Source organism: Microtus pennsylvanicus, chromosome 8 (genome assembly GCF_037038515.1).
Source record: "Microtus pennsylvanicus isolate mMicPen1 chromosome 8, mMicPen1.hap1, whole genome shotgun sequence".
Classification (NCBI taxonomy): Eukaryota; Metazoa; Chordata; class Mammalia; order Rodentia; family Cricetidae; genus Microtus; species Microtus pennsylvanicus.
This window is the reverse complement of record NC_134586.1, coordinates 15,325,642-15,347,725: the sequence shown is the minus strand read 5'-3', so window position 1 is coordinate 15,347,725 and position 22,084 is coordinate 15,325,642. Positions and strand designations below refer to the sequence as shown.

Here is a 22,084-nt window from a genome sequence, read left to right as displayed (position 1 = left end):
GGCAGGGAGCATGGTGCTGGAGCAGCAGCAGAGAGTGAACATAGACCTGACATGGGCTTTTGAATGGCCTTTTGGATGGCCTGCCACTCGGCTCCCAAATAAATCACACACAGAGGCTTAATTTTAGTTATGAATGCATGGCCTTAGGCTTGGCTTGTTTCTTGCCAGCTTTTCTTAACTTAAATTTTCCCAACTACCTTTTGCCTCTGGGCCTTTATCTCTCTCTATTTTTGTATGCCTTTCTTTCCCTTCTTACTCCATGCTTGCTGTGTGGCTGGCACAATGTCCTCCTCTCCTATCTCTTGCTCCTCTTTTTTCTCGGGTCTCCTTTCTATTTACGCTCTCTGCCTGCCGGCTCCGCCTATCCTTGCTCCTGCCGTGCTATTGGCCGTTCATCTCTTTATTAGACCATCAGGTGTTTTAGACAGGCACAGTAACACAGCTTCACAGAGTTAAACAAATGCAGCATAGACAAAAGTCGCACACCTGAAAATAATATTCCCCAACAGTCAGTAGTTCTAAATGCTGGCTGAATATTAAAATTACCTGGGCACTCTAAAATATCCCGAGCCTTAGACCTGTAAGTCACAATCTCTGAAAAATGAGAACCACTACCTATTGTGTTTTGGAAAACAGGACTTAAGAAGGATCAGTAAGAAATTCCACAACCTGTGTCAGACTGTGATTCACCTGGTCTTGGTCTATTATAATGTGTTCTAAAGTTCTGAAAAGATGTTTATGTAAGACACCAAGTTTGCCAGCATCACACCTCTGTAATTTCAAGAAAAGAGGGACGCACAGTATTCTACTGAGCAAAGGTGGTAAGAATACGCTGGGGCTGCTTCAAGTGATATAGTTCCCAGTCTTTCTTCACTGTATATTAGATACAGATGTAACAACGAAATGTTTTCAAAAGTTGGAAAGAGGCACCACAGAGCTCACTGTAAGAATTCAAATTAGAGATTTACTCCCCTCAGAAATATCCCAGTACTGTGAGCCCATTACCTTCACGGGGCCATGGAGGCCCTCGGAATTCCTCCCTCTGATCTGATCCAGTTACCATGAGACGATGAAGAAAACCAGTATTTGAGCCGCCAGCCAGCCGGTCTACATTACGTTAAGGGGCATCCCTACCCTTCTTGTCAGTTTTCACTCATAGCATACCTGTAACATACAACACAATTCACACTAGGAAATGCTCAGTCCACTACTTCCCTCACACGGTGGATCTGACACAAGGTTCACTCACGAGTCCAATAATTTTTGAGCATTTATGTTGTGCAAAGCTTTTTCCTCAAGCACTGTTGGAGGACATGACTTCTTAATCCACAGGAGGAATGAAATATGTATGTAGAACTATTATGACACCATTAGAAGTGGAAATGAAGCTGAGAGATGGTGGCATGCATCGGGGAAGCAGGAGCAGGCTGATCTGAGTTCAGTGCTGTCCTGGTCTACAGAGCAAGTTCCGGGACAGCCAGAACTACACAGAGAAACTCTATCTTGGGGGTGAAGGGAGTAGAAATGAAGAAAAAATAAGACCAGAGACAATGCCTGGAAGCAGAGTCCATGAGATTCTCCTCCTTCAGCTCCTTAAAGTACTACACAAACCAGCCAAAAGAAGCAAGGGAAACTGAGAACATCACTGATCAGAAAGAAGTTATTAACTTTGGAGATAATTATCTTTGCCTTATCCCTGAAGGCCTCCTGCTTTCTACAAGAAATCAGTTAGCACAATCCACCTTTAGGAGGTAGTCAGATTTTTCAGTCTTATTGGTGAGCGACTTGAAGAGGGGAAAAAAGGATAGTTGTTTTCCTCAGACAAGACACACAGTTGTCATACCCTAACACAACTACAAACACAAGAGGGGAAAAAGACATCACCAAGTCTTACAACTAATTGTTATCTTACAAGATTAAAATAATGTTATTTCTAGGCAGCAATGTCTGCCTCGAGGCATAACCATAAAGGAGGAAAAATAACAGAACTCTTATGAAAATGAGTTTACTTTATTGAAAGGCTTAATAAGGTAGGCAAATGGTCTAAGCTGTTGAGAGTTGGTCAGCCTGTAATAGTAGACAGGAAAGTAGCTGACTGTCAAGACCTCAGGCTTTTTAGTCTACAGACTACTTCACGGTGCCAAAAATGTTTGGGTGTGTGCCTTCCTAACAAGTATCTCTATAACTCAGAATCTCAACTTGGTGAATGACACTTTCACAGGGGTCACACATCAGACATTTACATTACGATTCATAACAGTAGCAAAATTACAGTTATGAAATACCAATGAAAATAATGCTATGGCTGGAGAGGTGGCTCAGAGGTTAAGAGCACTGGCTGCTCTTCCAAAGGTACTGAGTTCGATTCCCAGCAACCACATGGTGGCTCACAACCATCTGTACTGAGATCCGGTGCCCTCCTCTGGCGTGTGGGCACACATGGAGGCAGAATGTTGTATACATAATAAATAAATCTTTAAAAAGAAAAAGCAAAATGAAAATAATGCTATGGTTGGGTCATGACAACATGAGAGCTGTATTAAATGGGTCATAGCACTAGTAAGGTGGAGAAGCACTGCTCTAATTAAAGGTACACACCACAAACCCTAGCATGAAATAATGGTGGAGAAAGTTCTACAGAGTTCCTTAGTCAGATATGAAACCTAGAACAGAATGTCAGTAACAGCGTTGGAGATCTAAAAGCGTACAAGAATCTAGTACTACATGGCAATGGTGGCTGCTGGAAGAGAGGGAATCTGCGATGTGGCCCCTCAGAAGCTACTCACACTCTAGCAGATAGTCCTACACCCAAACCCATACTGCCAGCATTGACTCTGTAGCTTAAAAAAGAGAGAGAAAAAAACACATGAAATTAGGAGGAAATAGTGGTTGGTGGTGAGGATAAGGAGGGATTGGAGGGGAGTGATTTGGGGACAGACTTGATCAAAATACATGACATGCTGCTATACCACTCTTGGGGCACAGCCTACCACAGAGACACTTGTGTGTCTCTATTCATAGAGACATGAGCTATGTTCATTGCTCTTCTATTTGTAACAGCATGAACACATTTTCAATCAATAAGAGCAAAGAGTAAGTCCTTTCCCACACACACGTAAGTTGTTAGAGGCTACAGTCAGAGTGTCTTGTTTCTTAAGAGAGTGTCTCGTGTAGTTCAGGCTGGTCTAGAACTTAACATGTAGGGAGGATGACCATGTATTTGCCACAAAAAAAAAATTGAGTCTGTCATTCACAGGGGCTGCACGGGAAGTTGAGAGAATGGGATTTTCCACAATATATGACTTTTGTTATTAAAAACTAAGAAGCTGTAAATATCAACTTTATGAATATTCACATTAACTAGATTCTTAAATCATTTATGGGCAAAAATGTAAATTGTTGCTTTAATCACACACTTAAAGGTTCTTCATCAGTAGTTTCTAGGCAGCATTTAGAAACTAGGTAGTGATGGAGTTAGAACCTCCTCACATCATCTAAAGCAGTCGTTAAGTAAATAAACAGCTTATTCTGAAAAATGCAACTCAAATTGCAAAATTTTTTGGTTCTTAAATATTTAAGTTAATGGCACACATGCTAAAGTTTTCCCAATACCAATTAATCACAAACAAAATGTATCAGGGAACCAGACGTAGTACTTGCCTGGAATTACAGCTACTCAGGATGCTGAGGCAGAAGAATCCCTGGTAACACACTCCTGTGACTTAGTAGTTCAAAGCTGGCCAGACTTACACACAGAGATCGTGTCTCCACAAAAGAAAAGAAGAAAAAGAGGAGGAAGAGGAAGGGGGAAGAGGAAGAGTATGGATGAGATAAAGCACACTGGAAGAACACAGGCCTATGTTGGAAGGTTCTGGGAACAATCCTCAACACCACAAAAAGAAAGGCACAAGCATAAGGAAAATGTGCATCTATAGACTTGGTTTAAGTATATGATTAGTTGTTTGGTGCTTATTTTAACAAACACTCAGAAACAGCACAGTGTTTCACAACATACTAGAATTGAGAATAAGACTTTCAACTCATTGTGTATCCGAGTTAATACAACTTTTGACAAAACTCCATGTGAAGAACCAGATTTTAGTCTATGAAATAGAAGCACTTCATGATACCTGAGGTGCAGTCTTTAATACAATGCAGAGGGACCACCTGTCAGTAGCTGCTCTTTCACCCTGTCCAAGCAAACATGCAGCGTGAATGCTATCATCAAATAACAAATGGGCAACAGAAGGCCAGAGTGGACCAGGTTTCCCACAACAGTGCCTAAAATACCAGAAGACATTTCCTTAGAAGTCTGAACTGAAGATATGTATAGACTATACACACGTATCTTTCCTAAAATAAAGACATAGAGGCTGAGTTATAGCTTAGTGGTACAGCACTTGCAATAGCATGCAACACGTCACAAAATTAATTTCTAAGTTTAATTACTTTTTAATTTTCAAGGAAAATTTAGAAAAGTAATGAACAACTATCAAAAGCTAAAACAACTTTAAAGAACTTCAGTCTTCTTTACCATCCTTTGTTGGGGCTGTTACCCAGCAGTCAAAATGACCACAGAGTACCATACTCTCTCAAGTCCTGTCCATTCTTCTGAGGAAAATCCTAAGTGGTCAGAAGAACAAAAAAGAAAGGGAATTAGACGGCTCCACTAGTAAAGGTGCCTACCACACGGGCCCGAGCTAAGCACACACTGCTGAAAGAGCTGTAGTAGAAGGAAAAGATTTCTGGTCCCCAGAGCTCAGGGTGGAAGGAGAGGACCATCTCCACAGGGAAACAGGCACACACACAGACTCTAACAAAAACACACATTGACACCAACACACACCCACACAATAATAAAAAAACAAACATATTAAAAGTTACCTCAGATTATCAAATACAATGTTCTGTTTTCGAGTTGAGAAAATCAATGCCCAAGTGCCTCTAACTTAGCTCTACAACTAACTGGAACAGAAGCCTGTACAATCGTCCTTGAAGTAAGGAAAGAAAAGGGATGCCGTGTTTTAGGAGGGCACTAGGACAGTCTCCAGACTACAGACAGTAACAGGTAGCCACTGCTCTCCTTTGTGCCTGACTGCAGCAGACACACAGTTAACTACTCAGCAGACCTTCCCTCCCCCCAAAATGCTAACCAAGTCCCATCAAAGCTGAAGACTAGCTGTCTCAGCCAGATGATACACAATGACATCAAGCTACTCGCCTCCCTTACTCAACATCCACTGTCAACATCTCTCTTGTGAGTGGGGGCAATCCTGTAAAACAATTCAAGCAAATGAGACTGGAGAGGAAATCAGACAAGAGCTTCTATGAGACATTTTGTTTTAGTATGGTTTGGTTTTGGTTTTGTTTCAATATAGCACAGGCTGGCCTAGAACTCACTGTATAAACTATACCGTCTTTGAATTTGCAATCCTCCTACTTCTGCCTCCCAAGTGCTGGGATTACAGGCATGTGCCAACTACACGAGGCTAAAGAGCCTGATTAGGCAGGTACAATAGAAAGGACCACTAGCTGTATTCTCTTCCTCCTTCCTGCTTTGAACAGGGATGTGAAGTCTAAACTAAAGCAGCCATTTTGTGACCAGGTAGCAACAAGTGTCAGGATGCTAAGGAAGCATGGAAAGATGACAGAGACAAGGACGGGAGAGAACTAGGGAGCTTGATGACACTGCTAAGCAGTTGACAGATGCTGAGACCTTGACTGAACTCTGAATGCTGAAGTCAACTATAAATATCTTGTGGTTTGAGTCTCTGAACATACAGCTGAAGGTAGACTTGAATTAAAAACATTTTCCCCTGTGGCATGCTATGCTCTTCCTGCCTAATCTCACCCATATATAAAATATATTCTGTTTATACAACATGCAACTGGAGAAGGAGGAGGAAGAAGAAGAAGAAATAATAATAATAATAATGTAAGAATATACTGCTCCTTACAGGAGATCAATTTAATTACTTTGCAATGGTGGTGGCTTGACTATATGACTTCATTAAATAAACACCATCAATGGAAATACTCTAGGATGAAAATGATACTCAGAATCCTATTTGGCCTTGAGTATTGGCTTGGTTTTTCCTTCTGCCATTTCAAATCCTTTTTAGGAACAGCACCACATAAATACAAATAGATCAATGGTATCTACCTGAACTAAACTCCCATCTTCTTTAGTCTTAACTTAGTATTAAGAAAAAGTAAAGCATTAAAGTTTCATTGAGTTTGGATCCTCCAACTTTGCCCAGTTAATGTTTGCAGACACAGACGACTGTAGCCTAACTCTTCAACCTCTTCCCACTCATGACACTGCTGAGTCCCCAGCTGTTACTGAATACATGGGATATGACAGAATTTGAGTACTGGTAAGAAATTAAGACTAGTCAGTCAACTTTTAACCTGTTTTGATGTTTATCTTTGACTCTCGCTATACCCATTCCTGTACTGTTGTGTCCCAATCCAGTACCCTGCATACCCTGCAGTCTTCCACTAGCCCTTTCCTTCAATACATAGTCCACTCTCTGACCACAACCCAGGAGTAGAGCAGAGTAAGTAAGAGATATGAATATCCACTCTTAGCTCATCATTTCATCTTTGTAATGTCTGTTTTCAGTTATCCCTCAGGGTTCTTGGAAAAATTAAAATCAACAGCCTCCCTCTCAGTTGAACAGAACAAGGAACACTAAAGGATGTGATCCTCTCCACCCTCCTGTCACTCAAGAGAAATGACTCATTTAAATATGGATAAAAAATAAGTATGGGGCTGGAGAGACAGTTCAGTGGTTAAGAACACTGACTGCTCTTCCAGAGGACTCAGGTTCCATTCCTAGGTTCCATTCCCAGCTTCCACGTGGCAGCTAACAACTGTCTCTAACTCCAAGATCTGACGCCCTCACACAGACATACATACAGGCAGAAACAACAATGCACATAAAATGAGTATGAACATGTGTAAGGGCACACACAGGCACAGTGCACCTTAAAGTTTTGCGTACTGAAATGAGAACACAGAGCACTTCCACTGCACACCTAAGTACAATGCTGTCTTCAGGGAAAACACTTGGGAAAGTGAGCTTTGAGTATTTCTCAAAGAATTCCATTCTGATTTAAAAGGGTAACTTGCAGACAACTGGAGTAATTCATTTTTTCCAAAATGAATGAAGTGAAGCCTCTCCAAAACCGACAATACTGATAGCCAATAATAAAGTTCAGAATTCTGGGAAATAAATTCACTACCAAGATCCCAACTCCTTCCGATTTCATATTGAGGAGTGAAGCTTGTTTAATACTGTATAATCGAATGTGAATTCTGAGTGACCAGTCAGTAAAACTCAGCAATCGTTACCTTCCAAATGACCATGCATATTACAAAATGAGACAGCGATAAAAAATTAACAAGAATCACAAGCTCAACTAATAGATATTTAATATTACAGAATACAAAAAAATCCATGTCATCTCAGATTCAACAATTCAGCTAATCTTTAATATCCATGTTTATTAAAAAGACAAACAGTCCATCTTTTTCAACTGTGTATTTCAGTGTAGCCTGATTGTCTTTATACTCTTAACTAAAACAGCAAGTCAGATACTGAATTCAGAAGTTATAGTTATGCAAACTGAGCCATTCTATATTCTATTCTGTCAGTCAGTACATTAAATAGCAAAATGAAAAATAATACTACATTTTCCACTAGATTTGGGAACAAAATTTAGTTTTCACATCATTTTAATGTTAACCGTTAGTATTAAGTAAATAAATATTTTAAATATTTTAATTTCCTATCATAGTTCACAAAAGATACTAGTAGTACTCAATTTTTAAGAGTATAAAAGTGTCTTAAGACTAATATGTCTGAAAAACACTGGTTTATAGCACCATACTGCCCCTCCCCAAAAAGAAAACAACAGAGTACTGAGTTGGGCATGGAGGCACATGCACCTATAATCCCAGCACACAAGAGAAACAAGCAGCAGTCAATCACAGGCTCGAGGCCAGCCTGCACTACAAAGCAGACCCCTGTCTTTAAAACAGTCTTTGTGCTGGGCAGTGGTAGGGCACGCCTTTGATCCCAGCACTCAGGAAGCAGAGGCAGGAGAATCTCTGTTGAGTCTGAGGCCAGCCAAGTCTACAAAGCGAGTTCCAGGACAACCAAGCAGAGAAATGCTGTTTTGAAAAAAAAAAACAAAAAAGATCTGTAATAAGCTTTCTTTTGGGCAACCAACCAACTCCTAAACCATGACACAGAGACTTACTATCAGTTATAAAGGCTTATATTAATGCCTTATCTCATGCTTGTTCCACTATAACTTAAATCAACCTGCTTCTCTACATTTTGCCTCAGGGCTTTTGATCTCTCTTTCACTCTGTACATTCTACTCTGTCTGGCTGGCTAGTGGCTGCCTGGCATTTCCCTCTCGTTCTCCCCTCCAGCCTAGATTTCTCCTCCTATTTATTCCTTCTAACCACCAGCACTGCCTATCCCTCTACTGCCTAGCCACTGGCCATTCAGCCTTTTATTAGACCAATCAGGTACCTTAGGCAGGCAAAGTAAAACAGCAACACACCTTTACATAATTAAACAAATGCAGCATAAACAAATGTAACACACCTTTACATAGTTAAACTAATATTCCGTGACAAAGATGAGATTTTTAAAAACATGGTCACTTGTAAGGGGATATTAATGAAAAGTATCGGATAACCATACTACAATCCACAGACCCAGAGAGGCTAGGTAACAAGGCAGGCCCAATGGGGGACGCATGGATCTCCCTGGGAAGGGGAAATAGAGAATATTCCCTGGTTGGACTAGGGAGGGTGGGCACGGGAACATGAAGGATTGGAATGAGGAGCCTGGAGGGGGCAGTGCTGAGCAAGGTGACTGGAAAGAGGGCTCTGCAAAGTTGTCTGAGGCAAGGAAAACCTTGTTTACAAGTTTACAAGGATGGCCTGCCTCAGCTGAGACTCCAGGCAGCAGTGGAAGCACAGCCTTAACTGGCCATCCCCTGTGATAGGATTGGTGACTATCACAGTTGTCACTGAAAAGCCTTCACCCAGTCACTGATGGAGGCAGATTCAGAGACCCATGGCCCAATACTGGGCCCTACTAGAGGAATACTGCCAATGAGAGGGAGGAGGGATTGTAGGTGCCAGAGGGCATCAGGGATATTGCAGAAAAACCCACAGAAACCACTACCCCAGCTCATAGGAACTCACAGAGTCTGAACCAACAACAGGGAGCCTGCATGGGACCAACCTAAGTCCCTTGCATATATGTGACAGTTGTGTAGCTTGGTCAATATGTGAGATTCCCAGCAAAGAGAACAGGGCTGTCTGTCCCCTGTGCTTTGACTGGCTCTTGGGAACCTATTCCTCATGCTGGATTGCCTTGTCCAGCCTGAACACAGTGGGAGATGCTTGGTCGTAGGGCAGCTTGACAGGCCATGCCCGTGCTGAAACCCACTGGAGACCCACCCCTTTCTGAGCAAATACGGAGGAAGGGTGGGTTGAGGGGGGCGGGGCAGAAGGAAGGGGTGGAAAAAAGGAGGGAGGGAAGGCTAAAATTGGGATGTAAAACAAAACAAACAAATAAAACAAATTATAATACTCCAGAAAAAAAATCATCTTTGTATTTATACATATACAAAATATCAGAATATTTACTCCAATTCTAGCAATACTTCTTACTTTATGATTTAACTAGAGTACTCGGTGTCTGTCTCCAAGGCCTTAGTTTCCTCATCTACAAAATAGAAAATTCCTAATAAAAATCACAATATGTCAAAGCAATACTATAAACTATAAGATATTCCTGCAAGATGCCAAAGTCGAATTTTAAGCACTCTTATCTTTCTATAAAAATTTCCCCATTTTCCAATTATTTCAAATGCTAAAACATCTTTTTTTGTTTGTTTTGAGCCAAATTTGAAGCAAGTTTTATTAAATACTGGCCAAGATGATGGATAATGGTCAGTCCATACCTGGGATTCTCAAGTAAGGCCCAAAACATTTAATTTTATTATATTTTATTCTCCGCAGTGATAATTGGTAATATATACTTCAACACATTATTATGTGTATTTCCAATACATGCAAATAGATGGAAAAGAATAAAATCCAAAGCACACATTACCAAGCTTCAACAATATTAAATTGTTTCATTTATCCATACTTGCAGTTGTGCCTATCCTGAAATTTTCAAAACAAGAATCATGTATATACTTCTAGATTTATCTTTAACTGACCATAGTTTAACATAATGATACCATACAGAATTCTAGGACCAAGTTTTCTAAATGTCTCATAAAGTCTTTGATTTTGGTTGATTTGTGTATCAGTGTAGCAGTCTTACCAGCTGTTTTTTAAATGAATCAACATTTTTAACTAGAGCTAGCTAAGACAGAAAAGGGAACCATACCGTGTCCATGTTTCATAGATCATATACAGTTCACAAAGCTATGAACTATCTTCCTGAGCATGCTCTTCCACCAACCAAGTCACAAAAACAAGAATCGCACACTGTAAACTAGGTCACCATGTGACATACACATGAACATTCCGAGGAGAGACTAGAGGACTCGGCTGCTCGGTGAGACAATTGAAAGGTGACAAGAGTCAACCACCCGCCATTTCAGAAAGGAGGAGGTCAGGTCAGCAACAAAGCAAAAATTCAATGAAGTCAGCAAGTGTTTATAAAGATTACAGTGCTAGGTACTATCCTGGGCTGTGAGTTCTCTATTTAAAAAGACTAATACACACAAGGCCTGCAATGTTGCTCAGTTGGTAGAGTGCTTCACTGGTATGCGAGACGACCCAGGCTCAATGCCCAGGACTGAAGCTACAGAACAAACATGCTGTGGGACATTACTCTATGGAGAGCTGTGCTGCATTTGTTTAACAAGTAAAGATGTGTTACATTTGTTTCACCTTGCCTGCCTAAGGCACCTGATTGGTCTAATAAGAAGCTGAACAGAATAGCTAGGCAGCAGAGGGATAAGTAGGGCTGGTGAGCAGAGGGAATAAATAGGAGAAATAAATAGGGAGAAGAGTGGGAGGTGCCAAGGGCTAGCCAGGTAGCCGTCAGCCAAACAGACACAGAAGAAGCAGAAAAGTAGTACATACAGAAAAAATGAAAGGTAAAAAGCTTGAGGCAAAATGTAGAGGATGAGAAACAGGTTAAATTCAGTTACGAGCTAGTGGGGCAAGCATAAGATAAGGCCCAGCATTCAGAATTAATATTAAGTCTCTGTACCATGATTGGGAGCTGGTTGGTGGCCCAAAAGAAAGCCTGTTACAAAAATAGATAAATAATGTAGACAAGTAGCATGTATCTCTCGACATGTATCCCTCATAAATGTTAAAGGGGGAAGTGGAGCTATTTAAAATTAATTACCTTGCTTTTTCAAACATATATGGTGAACCTTTTTCCTATAAACTGTACCAATCAACTACCACTATCATACAGAGATACTAGGTAAATATTTTCAAGGCAGCAAGTCAGGGTAGTTGTTTTAACTGGTGTGTGTGTGCGCGCGCGTGCACAAAGTTCAGGCTTGCATGTCATGGTGTGCATGGAGATCAGGGGACAACTTTGTGGAGTGGGCTCCCTCCTTCCACCTTTCCGTGGGCTCTGGGGATCTATCTAACTCAGGTTGCCAGGTTTACATGTATTTGGAACCACCAGGCCTTTACCCAATAGGCTATCTCAGGTTAACTTTGCTCACACAAACTACAGATCCCCAGCATTTATATCCACAAATCTTTTCTAACTGAAGTAATTCAAGAGAAAAATCAAAAAACACTTGCCTAGTGTGGCAGCTTATAAGCCCAGCAGTAGAGAGGCAGGGGCCAGAGGACGGCTGCATGTTTGAGAACAGCCTGGATTACATAACAAGTTCCAGGTCAGACCGGCCAAAATGACACAATGAGAACCTGTCTAAAATAAAAATTTTCCCCTTCTTGCCATAAAAGTTTCTTTCAAACACTTATCTATAATGTGCCCGAACATGACATTGAGAAACACTGGTTAAGTACACACAGAGTAACTTTTGAAACATATTCTTCTTCAGAGAGATACACAGTAGAAACACTTTACAGAGAGCTAGAGACATGGTTCCATAATTAAGGGTATGTTCTGCTCTTGCAGGGGATTGGAGATCAGTTCCCAGCACCCATGGCTCACAGCTTACAGCCCCCCCTAATGTAACTCCAACTCCGAACTCCAGCTCCTGGGAACCTAAGGCCCTCTTCTGGCCTCTTCAGTCACCTGTACACACAGCGTACATTCACACAAATGCACACACATACACATAAAAATAAACTTTCTTTTAAAAAGAGAGGGATACGTTATAATCTTTATTTCAATTCTTTATCTCAATTTCAATTCTTTACCCAAATTTTAAAGTTGTAAAAAAGTAGGAAAGGAGATGCAATATGTTTCTTATAGAATGCTTAGGCAAAATGCAGTGATGTGGTGGGCTTGTGCCTATGACCCCAGTATTCCAGAGGCTGGGGGAGAATTGCCGTGAGTTCAAAGCTAGCTTCAAGACCAGCCTGGGTTACATATTGAGCTTCAAGCTAGCCTGGGCTATAGCATTTTGACATTATCTTTTTTAAAAGAGAGGGGAAGGAAACCCATGGGGACAACACGTGTAATCCCAGTACTTCAAAGGTACAGGCAGCAGGATCACAAGTTCAAGGCCATCCTCAGTTTCATATTGAGTTTTAGACCACCCTAAGCTATACGAGAACCTCTCAAAAAATCATTATAATATCATAATCAAAATAAATTACTCAAAATAACTGTGGATGAGATAAACATACACCTCAATTGGTGGAGTGTTTGCCTAGCTTGTTTGAAGCCTAGCACCACCCAGGGAGGATGGATGGTGAAGGCCTGTAATCCCAGCTCTTGGGAGGTGGGGGTGGAAAGATCAGAAGTTCAAGGTTATCAACACAGGGAATCAGTCTGAATAAATAAACTAACTGAAGAGTAACTCGGGACTTCCTTAGTTTTATTGCCAGGCACCTGGAAGGACTTACTGCTGTCCTACAGTCTTCCTCTATCAGACATAAGTTTCACAAGGGCAAAGCCTTATTTTCAGTTCACAGAATTCAGTCATAAATTTGCTGAATAAGCAGATGATGAACAGTTAGTCCTCAATCCCTCTATTCCCTTCCTGAGCACACAGTACACACATGGCCACGTGTTAACATCAGCGTCAAATTCTATTATCTCTGAACCTTCCAATCTCTTTTCTCCTTACACAGTGAATGTGGTCTTTACCAACTGTCTGAGAACATTTTCCCTCTACATGCATGAACACGTGTGTGTGTGTGTGTGTGTGTGTGTGTGTGTGTGTGTGTGTGTGTGTGCGCACATGCACAGTGCACCGTAGCATTCTTATAACCTTTCTCTCCTTAAGGGAAAAGACCTGGGTATCCATGTAAATAGGGTGTCTTATCCAGGGACACAGCAGTGCACACCTTTAAACCCAGCACTCTGGAGGCAGAGGCTGACAGATGTCTCTGAGTGTGAGGTCAGCCAGATCTAAACAGTGAATTCCAGGCCAGCCATAGCTACAAAGCTGCCTCAAAATTAAATGACTAAACAAAATAAATAGCATGCTTTTAATAAATTTGCATGTAAGTTTATTTGGAAATTCACTTAATAACGTCAACATTTTATGATTTACCTCTCCCAGTTCAAAATGGGCCATAAAACTGTAGTGGGTCCTTCTACTTTAAATGTATCTCTGGGAATTAAGTTTTTTGTTTTCATAGAGCTGTGTAATCATAATAATCTATTCCCTCACCCCTAGATTGTATTTTTTTAATGTAACAAAAAAAACCTGACTTTGTGATAACATGAGACCTACGTAATTAACTAATACCAATCAGGAAGGAGGTAACATCTTCTTGTTGTTGAAGTATCAAGGGGTATTTTTCCACTTATGCCTCTTTCCTCTCATGCCAAGATGCATCCCATTTCCTCCTATGCTGGTCATACCCTGGCAAGCTTTTATTTTTGTGTGTGCCTGTCTTCAGTAATCTGCCGCAGATTCTTCTTTTGAAACCCTCTTGTTTTCTCCGGTCATACATTTGATTAAATTTCTACCCTCCTATCTCCATCAGTCTGTGTAAGAGAATGACCCTCTTCTTAAAGTGTAACCCTGCTTCTTTACCTTCACAAGGCCAACCATCTATCTGTGTGAATGAAAGAAAAGTATAAAAATGACAGATTACACAAGTCATCAGGGGGAAATGACGTCTGGCTTTGAAATACATATCGCTTTGGGCAAGATTTACGTTATGATTTTGCTTAAGCCAACACTAGTAAAATTTTTCTTTTATGATGGCAGATATCAGTCTCACTTCTACATCTGATGCAGCTACCGCTGTAGAGCCAGCAAAGCACCAAGTGTGTTTCCTATGACGCCCTTTTACCATGTTCAATCTGTTTAAATATGTCATAAAACTCGTTTCTATAACCCTTGGTTATCTTTTGGGGGGATTTTAATCCAGGTGAGATTTCCCTATATTAATCTACTTCAAGTCATGGTATCTTCTGTCTGAGAACTCAAAGCATTTAAACGGCACTGAAGTCGATCCAGGTGAGACACAACAGAAAACTGTCTGTTGGAAATTCCAGGAACACATGAGACTCCAGGATAAAATACACTGCTAAATTATAACAAGTTGTATTTGGCAGGGCTTTATGATTGGTTGAAAATAGAAAAGGCTTAACAATGAATATTTATATAAACTGGCTTCTTCAATACATAAAATCCATATAATGAAAATCCTATGAAATTCAATTTCCTAATTCAGGCAGGTATAGAAAAAAAACGTATTTTAAAACCCTAACATCATTCCTGCCCTTCTCTTAACTCTAGCCAAAGCCCACCTACTTTTTTTTTTTTAAGGTGGGGGTAACGTGGGTTTACATCTCGGGCCTCACCTGACTCCGTACCTGCTCTGAACCTGCTGGCCTCAGCCTCCTCTTTTCCATTCCAGAAATAAATTTTTAATGTGGAATAAGGGGGTGGGGAAGAGGTTACCAGGCTCTTCCTTTTTGCCCCCTTCTCAATCACTATAAATAAATCTTTGACCAAGCAGACCAGGGAGTTCTCTGGTTAATTTCATATTAACATTTAAATTTTATAGGTACTCAATTACATTCATCAACCTTAACCAAAGGACAAGAGCTTCCAAACTGAACAGAGTAGGGGAGCTGGGAGACTGTGCACCTCTGTTCCTGGCCCTGTCTATTTTAATTTACCACCTGAAACACTGAAGTAAAAATCAACACATTTTTAAGTCACGTATTTCATTTGAGTTGCTGACATACCAGAGACTAAAACAAGGCAAAACAGAAAAACTGTAAATATCGTTGACAACACTTTATACTTATTAAACATCAACTTATTCACTAATTACTAAAACTCTAAAGTTATTTCTAATTTTCTCTCCTCGTGGAACTCAAACACAAATTACTGCACCTAAAAACTAATTCAAGTTGCAGTTAATCAGCCTGAATTGGTACGAGATGGTAAATGTTAACAAGAAATAGCAACTTCCCGAATCGTCTTCAAACACAATAAATTATTCTTAAAACACAGACAAAACCCTTTTGCAGTGCCTAATCACAGTTTGACTAAAACACACAAAGCCACAAATACTTCAGTTTTCAATTTACTTCTCCACGTTGCTGGCCTTCACCAAATACAGAATTCTACAAATCTTAATTACAGCCTCCCAAACTGTGCTCAGCAATATATGTGATTGTCAAGTAATTTAAAAAGCAATTAGCTTAACTGTTTAGGCTTTTAAAAATCCTTCTCTTGAAATTTTACCTTTAAAAGTCTCTTCGCAAGGGAGATGAAAAGGTGTAGGTCTTTTGAGGAAGCAGTTGTCAACTGGTGGCTCAGGAGACTTTTTCCCGACAGTCTATTTCCCAAATGGTTAGAAAGTCTTTTATGGATGGCAAATTACACTTACAAACGCACACATGCATACACTCTCACGCGCGCGCGCGCGCACACACACACACACACACACACACACACACAAGAAACATACCTGATCATTTTCAAAACAGGTTTGATAGGTTTGATTCCGTTCTAAGAGCACAGTATTTACTTACAATCTTTTAAAGCAAAGTGGCAGCCAGAGCACTGGGTAAATAAAAACTTCCGACGTTTTAAAACTCTCAACTCACTCCCTCTTGGTTCCAGGGGAAGGCACAGCCAACCCCACAGCAAATGCGATTATGCAACAGGTTTTTCCTCTCTAATCACGGGCTGATTAGAGGTGTGCGTTCTCCCAACAATCTGAGACACCCAGGACTTCAAAACACCAAGGAGCTTTGCAACAGACGCCTTAAGAAAGTTCTTTCGAATTCGGCAGTAGCCATTCATTTTAAGATCTCCTTGTACTTTCCCCGAGTTTATTATCAGCTTTCTGTAGGAAACGAAGCCAGCACCCGCTCTTAAAAAGTTTGCATACACGTCCCCCAGAGTGATTTTAATTACGTGAAACGACACGATCCACAGACCGTCCGTTGTCTCCCCGTTTTTGTTTTCTTTTTTTATTATTACTGTTATTATTGACTCACATTTTACAGCTACTGTAAATAAAGTAGTCACCGCAGCACCACCGTTTCCCCCCAGCACGACGGGAGTCCCAGAATGAAACTTGAGATTTGGGGGGTGGTTTTTATGGGGGGTGGGGGAGTTTGAGGAAGCGCCACCGTCACTCCCCAGGTGGCCTGGTCGCCTCCACCCAAGGTGAATCTAGGATCATGGAAACAGTCAGGCCGGGGCCCCACTTGGCAGGCGTGTTGTGTAACAGTCTGGAAGTGAGCAGCTTCGCCCGCCCAGGTGCCCGTGCCCCGCGCCCGGCAGCTCGACCCGACCCGGCTCGCCCAGGCTGGGGTGCGGGGGACCCCGAGCGCCCGTGCGTCCCGGCGCGCGGCTCGGCCCGACCCCCAGCGCGGCCTACACACCCCTCGTCGCCGCCGCCGCCAAGGCTCGGGGCTCCGGGCCGCAGGGAGCAGCCGGCACGAGGTGCGGACGCGTCTCCCCGCCAGCCCGCGGCCCGCCGCGCACACTTACTTGAGGGGCCGCCAGGCTCCAGGCTCGCTCGGAGGGTAGCGAGCGTTGTCACCGCGTCGCCCGCCCGGCCGTCGCTCGCTTTTCGCTCACTCGCTCGCGCGTCCTCCTCGCCGCCGCGGCTTCCACTCTGAGGGGTGGGCGGAGAGCTTAGCGAGAGCCCGGGCGTTTGCAACTTTTCTTCACTTTCTCTTCCACCGCCCCCCGAAAAGGAGAGAAGAAGGGAAAGGGGGAAAAAAATGTCGACAGGGATGAAGGAGTTGAGGAGGTAAAGTTGGGGGTCCGCGCGGGAAAAAGCGGAGAGGGGGAGAATAAATGGTGGAAAATGGGATGGAAGCCCCCCAAACGGTGATACCCGCAGGAGGGGACGGGGGGGGCAGGGTGGGGGTTGGGGAGAGAGAAAGAGTCGCTGGTCAGGAAACTTCAAGCGCGGATGAGGTCATTGGTTTAAAAATAAAGAGATGGCGTCACTTGAAACCAATCCCAGTGAATGAACTCAGCGGAGCCCGGGGGGAAAGGAGGAGACAGGCGAGGGCAGGGCGGGGGGCGGGGGCGCCGGGCGGGGCCGCGCGTCGCCCGCCCCTCAGCGCTCGTCCCCGCGAGGCGGCCGCTCGGGAGGCTCCGGGCGGAGGGCGCGGGTCACGTTCCCGACCGACCGACCGTCCGATCGTCCGCTCCGAGGCAGAGCCCGGCGGCGCGCGCAGGTCGCTCGCCCGCGGTTCGGCTGCTTGTTGCGCGCGCGCGTGCGCGCTTCTCCTCGCTCCGGGTTCGCGGCCTTCGAGCGCGGGTCCGCAGTCCGCCTGCCCGCGCGGGCGGGGGTCGCTCCCTAAACCCCCCACGCTCGTGCAACTAAATCACGGTGATCCGAATCTGGGGCCGTCGCTTGGTAAGAAGGTTCTGGAATCCAAAATCCAGGGCTCTTTTCTTGAGAGGGAAGTCGCAGGTACTTTAAGGAAAACTGCACGCACACGTGTTGGCAGACATTCGCCTACGCCTTCGTCCTTGAAAGGGAAGGCCCTACACGACTGCCTCTTTTTACAGTAAATCTTTTCTGCTGGCCCTCGAGATGGCTCAACGCGTGGACAGAAGCGCCTTTGAAGGGTGACCTCAGAACACTTATGCCACCCCAGCCCACCCTACCCCCAAATTAATAAAATGTAATAAAAACTTGAAAGGTGACTTCTCGTTCCTAGCGCCCACGTGGCAGCACACAACCAGCTGTGACTCCAGTTCCAGGGGATGCGATGCCCTCTACTGGCCTCCATGGACACCGAGCGGGCACTTGGTGCACGGACACGCGTGCAGGCAAATCCCCCATACACCTAAACTATTTCCTACATCGGTAGTACACCATCATCTTTATTTAAGTCACAGCAGAGTTCACTTTCTCTCAGAGATGCGAGACCTAGCTGGCTTCACTCCCAAGTCTCTCGTGGTTTCCCCCCTCTTCAAAGTAGCTTTGTTTTGAAACACTACATACTTCGGAAAACTGGAGACCCGAGGTGGCGACAACCCAGGACTCTCAGCCGCTGACTCAGACAATCGAAGCTTTATTCCCGTGTTCTTTTAGCATTTGCGCACGAAGCTGCTGCTTCTACGGAAGCCTCACGTGGCTATCACATAACGAAGATGAGATTAATGATGAAAAATCACACTTCGAGTGGATGGCCCCGTGAGTAAGAAGAATTTACCCCTCCAAACATGCCTTTTGAGGTTGCTGAAGCAGGGACTCTAGCCCTTCTCAAGGCAGTATGTTGAGGTACATCGATGTGGGCACTGCCTAGGGGGGCTTTTTTTAATTGGCAAAAGAACTAAGGAGCAGTCTAAAGTGGATTAGAAAGATTATACCGTTCTGTTAGAACTCTTCTGCTTTTAAACCCTGCAACAAAGGTGCATCCGTTAGGACTGGCAATCATTAATCACTTAAGGTAACCATTATGGAGTGTGCCTCTGGGTACTTGGAGTTCATCTTCCAAGGGAAGAAAGGGAGCCCATTTGGAGGCGAGGGCAGTAGTAGACTTGAAGCTGTCCACACAGTTTAGAGGAAGGGGTGGGTGCCTTTGACCTCTGGCAGGCTTGAGGAGAGGGGGCGTGTCCGGCAGCTCTGTCATCTGGTGGCAGGACGTGGTACTGCAGCTTCACTGAGCCGACACGTTGACCACCTAAAAGCCAGTGTTTAGAGTCTGGAGTAGTTGAAGAGGTTCTGCATCCTCAGCCCCGGTAGCCAGAGGTGTTGGGGTTTATTGGAAAGAAGGAACAGAGGCGCGGGGTGTGGCTCTCCCCTGGTTAAAGAGTCAGAAGAACTGGATGGTACATGCCGAAGCTCCTATAACTCTGCTGTGACTGTCACTTCGCCAAAGTTACTGCCTCTTGCTTCACTCATGCAATTAAATTATAGTGCTTTCCCTGTGTGTGGTGCTGTGGGAGCCGTGCTGGGGGCATCGTCTCTGGATATGACGTAACCAGGAGATAAGACATGGATTAAAGCTAAGTAAAGGCTGAATTAATGATTAAGTGGAATATGATAGCGGTTAAAACAAAGAGTTCGAAGGTCAGAAAGTGGAGGCAACCTAGACTACATAATGAGGTCATTTCTGAAAAATAAAAATAAAGCCTGGCGTGGGGATGCAGGACTTTAATCTCATACTCGACTACAAGAGACCAGCAGATCTGAGTTCAAGTCCAGCCTGGTCTACATATGGATTTCCAGGCTAGCCATGTCAACATTTTAGTACCCTGTCTTAAAGAATAATAATCATATTCATAATAATAATAATTGAAAAAAGAGTTGAGATATGTAAGGGTGTCTGGGAGGGTGGGGCAGAGACAGGGTCTCACTATGTTCCTAGAATTCACTCTGTCGACCAGGCTGGCCCTGAACTCAAAAGAGGTCTACCTGCCTCTGCCTCCAGAGTGTTAGGATTAGAAGGGTACACCACCAGGTCCAGCTGTGGCTTTTTTAGGGGGAGGCATCTCAGGAACAGTTCACAGGTCCTTAGAGAATAATTAAGGGTTAGTTTGTAACAACAACAAGACTCAGTGAAGACTATTTATTTATTTATTGCCTTCTAAGACAGGTTCTCCCTCTGTAGCCCGGGCTGATATGGAACTCACTGTATAGCTCAGTTTGATCTCAGACTAAAGCCATCCTCCTGCCTCAGCTGCCTAAGCACTGGATTATAGGTATGAGCCACCATGGCTTCCATGAAAGTGGAACTGGAAATGAAATGAATAATGCGTGTTCAGGTGACAAAGGAGTAGACCCTCCCCATAGTAAGAGACTTGGGTTTTAGCAATTAGATATGAGGTCAAGTTAAAGATATTCAGAGGTAAAAAAAAAAAAAGATATTCAGAGGTACGTAATAGAAGCACTTGAATGTTAGGATAAACACTAGACCAGCAGGGTAAAGAAAAACCATTGAGCAAATTTACTTTACTGAAGAGTACATTTCTCCATCTCTCTTCCCTCACTGAACACACACGTGCGTGCACATACACAGAGAGAGAGAGAAAGAGAGAGAAGAAGAAGGAGGAGGAGGAGGAGGAGGAGGAGGAGGAGGAGGAGGAGGAGGAAAACATTTTTAGTGCTGATGGAGGAAGGTCATTGGTTAAAAAATAAAGAAACTGCTTAGCTCTCATAGGTTAAAACATAGATGGGTGGAGTAAACAGAACAGAATGCTGGGAGGAAGAGGAAGTGAGGTAAGACGCCTCAGACAGACGCCATGCAGTGCAGCTCTCTCCGGGGCAGATGCGATGCAGCCAGCCACCAGGTCAGACATGCTGAATCTTTCCTGGTAAGCGCACCTCGTGGTGCTACATAAATTAATAGAAATGGGTTAAGAGGTTGAAACTAATGGGCTAGGCAGTGTTTAAAAGAATACAAATTTGCGTGTTGTTATTTTGGGTAAAGCTAGCTGGTGGCGGGAGCTGGGTGGCAGAATGCAACCCGCAGCTCCTCACAACATAGTGCTTTACAGTTGCACCAAAGAACATTAACCTCTTGGTTGTTGTTGTATTGAAATCAGAGACTCAAGTACCAGAGACTAACCTCGAACTGAAAATGACCTTGAACTCCCAAGCCTCCACATGGATGGAACTGTAAACATAGGCCACAATGTCCAGCAAAGAATATGAACTTTTAAAGCATAAGTTAACAAAACGTGGAGAAACAAAAGTCTATAAGCTGTAAGCTCAAATTATAAAATTTTCATGAAAACTATTTAACCTGATTGGAAGGAAGAACCAGTACAGTAGTATTTTTAAAAGTATAGTGAAGATATCAGTTCTTCCAGAAAGAGTTAATAAGCTTAAACTAAAACAATGCTCAGCACATAGAGGACTCAGTGCTGGATTCCCCAAAGGCCAACAAAGAACTCCAACTCTTAGGGTACCAGCAAAAGAGGGGCTCCAAAATCTTCCAATCTGATAACATAAATATCTCACCTCTGTACATGCCTGTTTAGTGCTGTTCTTAGCATAAAATAGGAGCACCAGAATATTTAGTTGGAATTAAATATGGAAAGGTATGACCTATACCTGTTTAAAAACAAAGTCAAGCCGGGCGGCGGTGGCGCACGCCTTTAATCCCAGCACTCAGGAGGCAGAGGCAGGCGGATCTCTGTGAGTTCGAGACCAGCCTGGTCTACAAGAGCTAGTTCCAGGACAGGCTCCAAAACCACAGAGAAACCCTGTCTTGAAAACCACACACACACACACACACAAAAAAAAAAAAAAGTCAAAACAGGTGGATTTTCAGAGTTTTAACCAGCTTGAGCTTCATAAAGAGCCCCATCTTTTGGTGTGGGGGGGGTCCTTCTCCTAATGTTCTGGCCTGGCCAGTGTGTGGTACACAGGTGATTCTGGCATCCAGGAAGCTGTGGCTGCACCAGCATGGCGGCTCAGTAGGTAAGAAAAAAGAAACCTGCTGACCTGAGTTCCAACCTGGGACCCACAAGG

At 43.3% G+C, this 22,084-nt stretch overlaps 1 protein-coding gene across 1 annotated transcript in view; it reads right to left on the bottom strand.

Moving 5' to 3' along the window:
* The window catches only part of Dusp16 (dual specificity phosphatase 16), a 79,399-nt gene extending 62,124 nt beyond the window's left edge, over window positions 1–17,275 (bottom strand). The window contains exon 1 of the mRNA XM_075982509.1: window positions 17,131–17,275. The gene's annotated coding sequence lies outside the window, so the exon portion shown is untranslated. The remainder of the gene's footprint in view (window positions 1–17,130) is intronic.
* Window positions 17,276–22,084: the final 4,809 nt, after the last annotated feature.